The 2500-nt window shown below is 58.7% G+C and overlaps 1 pseudogene; it reads left to right on the top strand.

Moving 5' to 3' along the window:
• The window catches only part of LOC133171063 (28S ribosomal RNA), a 9255-nt pseudogene that overhangs the window by 3276 nt on the left and 3479 nt on the right, over positions 1 to 2500 (top strand).

The raw sequence follows: 2500 nt of genomic DNA on the forward strand, positions 1-2500 counted from the left end.
ACCCCCCGCACAGAGCGTGACAAGGTATTGGCCAGAATCGCCGTGCTGGCTCATCAAATCGGTGGGCATGCAGACTTTTGGAAGGGGCTGCATGGCTGGGCGACCTTCCTGACCCGAAAGGTGAGAATATTCTCTCTGGCGCTACTTGTGTTCGGTAGTGTCTTGGACTCTGTGCGGGCTGATATCTCTGCTGGAGAGATGAAAGTTTTGGGACTGTGGTTTTCAGACACCCCGCACTGGCCGGTTACCGCAATCAGCTAGGTGAGAGTGTTCTCCCTGAGCGCTACTTGTGTTCGGTAGTGTCTCGGATTCTGTGCGGTCTGATGTCTCTGATAGAGGGATGAAAGTCTTTGAGACTGCGAGGCTCCCGAGCTTATGTCTGTTCCCGGCTTTGGCTCGTAAGTAAACTCCCCAGGGTGGGCGCTTGTTCCCAGCGGCCAAACTTACCCCCTCCCTCCCGACCGGTCCCTGTCTGTTCCCGACGGCCACCGGGTACCCCCCCAACTTTCCCAAACTGACCGACTGGCAATATAGACTCGCCTTGGAAAGGGCCCCTGCCGGCCTCGGCCTAGGCCGACGTTGGGCGGACGGTTCCTCTCCCTGTGAGTCGCACTCTAACACCTCTGTAGGCTGGCTTAGCGTTCGCTCAGCGCTCTGTTGGTACGCAGGGTGTGACCGTATGGTAGCGAGACCGAGATGACTCGAATCTGCGCACTGGTGTGGGCGGCGCCTAGTGGTATAGAACGGAGGCCAGGCCGAGTGGGTGGGTGTCACGTGGATGCCTATGTGCTCGCTTGGACCTTTGCCGAATGCGTTTCTCAAATCCTTTTGGGGCGAATATGTGGTGTACGGGGGGTAGTGGCCAGTTTGTTGCAGGCCGCTTTCCTCCCCATTGATGAGCTCCATAGCTCTCTGGGCTTTTGTAACTCCGGGCAGTTGGATTGCGAGTTGTCCGTTGGCCAGCTTTACGGGGGGTGAGTCTGACACTATGTGGCAGGCCTCTCCTTAGTGGGTTGGACTGCGGTGGCTTACGAGTTGGTGCTAGGCTGCGCGGCCTAGCAGACGGCTGCTCGGGGTGGATCTCGATGTATAGCTCTATAGTGTCGGGGGACTTTGTTCTCCTGTGTGTTCTCACGGTAGTGAGGCAGTAGGCATGTCTAATATCTTACAGACCACCCAGGAAGGCTGTTCTGGGTTACCAAAAATGGGCTGAGGCGCAGCTAGGTGAGGGGCTGCTGCTGCTCGAGCTACCTCCCCGGGACGTGCTTGAGGTTGGGCACGTGCGCGGCCAGCGGATCAACCTCTCCGGGGGCCATGGGGACCAACCACCGGAGGCATTGCTCGGGGTCCCCAAACGGCTTGTAGTCACTTCTACGGGCCATGGTTGCAAAAACTCCTTGGTTAGGAAGTCCGTATAGACAGAGGCACAGGATCGGAGCCACAGTCAGTCAGGCCGAAGGAGCGGGTGGACCCCGGCTGGCGAAGCTCTTGAGAACTCCTCAGTGGTGTCAATGACCTCCGTTGCCTCGGGTATGAGAGTTGGGGTGGCGGGGGTCGTAATAGCGCTGCAGCCTGCTCTCCGTGGTGGCGTGGATAAAGGGCGGGAGAGGGCCCGTCTAGAAAGGGACGTAAGAGGATCCGAGGCCTCCGGACCAGGTGATGGTAGGAGTCTCGGATGGTGAGGCTTATGGAAAGGTACAGGAATCATAAGCGGAAAAGTGTGATGTTGGGAACGGCAAGTCCGGAGAGCAGGTGAGGTGGAATTGGGGGTCCCTGTGCGGTCGTGCGGCAGGCGGTGAGTCTGGTGTGCGTTGGCGGACCCTGGCTGCCAGGGCGACGCCCCAGAAATGGACCTGCCCCCCGTCGCTTCCAGATCTGGTGAAGAATAGAGTTCTGGAAGAGCTGCTGGCGGGGGGTGTGGAGCATCGGGCCACCGCTGCCTTAGTCAAGAAAGCAGGTCGGGAGCCTAGCCTGATCGAGTCCTCTGCTTTTGATCTCATGACAGCCCTGGGGGGTAAGGTAGTGTGGCCGACAAAGTCCGCGAGGTTCAGACCTCAAGACCAATGGAAGGCGGGTTGGGCGAGGCGGCTCGTCCAACGTGGGAGAGTGTTCTAGCACCAGCAGCGCGGCTATTCTGTAGTGAAGAAGGGGCTGGCACGGCGGATCTTGGATGGTCTGACGCCCCTTGGATGTGATTTGCCGCTGGAGTTGGTGGATGGACGCTTTGAGTAAGTGGGAAACGGTCGGGCCGTTTTATGGACTAAGGGCTTTGAGGTGGGACTGACCGCGGATAACGAACCATTCTACCACCCGATCCTGGGGCAGGAAGGTGTATCTAACTTGGCTAAGATGAGGAATTGCTCTGCATCGGGCCCAGACGGGATCAGGAAGCAGGCTCTTCTTGACTGGGACCCGGACGGTACGCAACTGGCGAGGCTGTTTACGACATGGATGGTGCGTGGAGTCGTTCCCCAAGTCTTCAAGGAGTGCAAGACCCGGT

This window comes from Syngnathus typhle, linkage group LG17 (genome assembly GCF_033458585.1).
Source record: "Syngnathus typhle isolate RoL2023-S1 ecotype Sweden linkage group LG17, RoL_Styp_1.0, whole genome shotgun sequence".
In the NCBI taxonomy this organism is placed as follows: Eukaryota; Metazoa; Chordata; class Actinopteri; order Syngnathiformes; family Syngnathidae; genus Syngnathus; species Syngnathus typhle.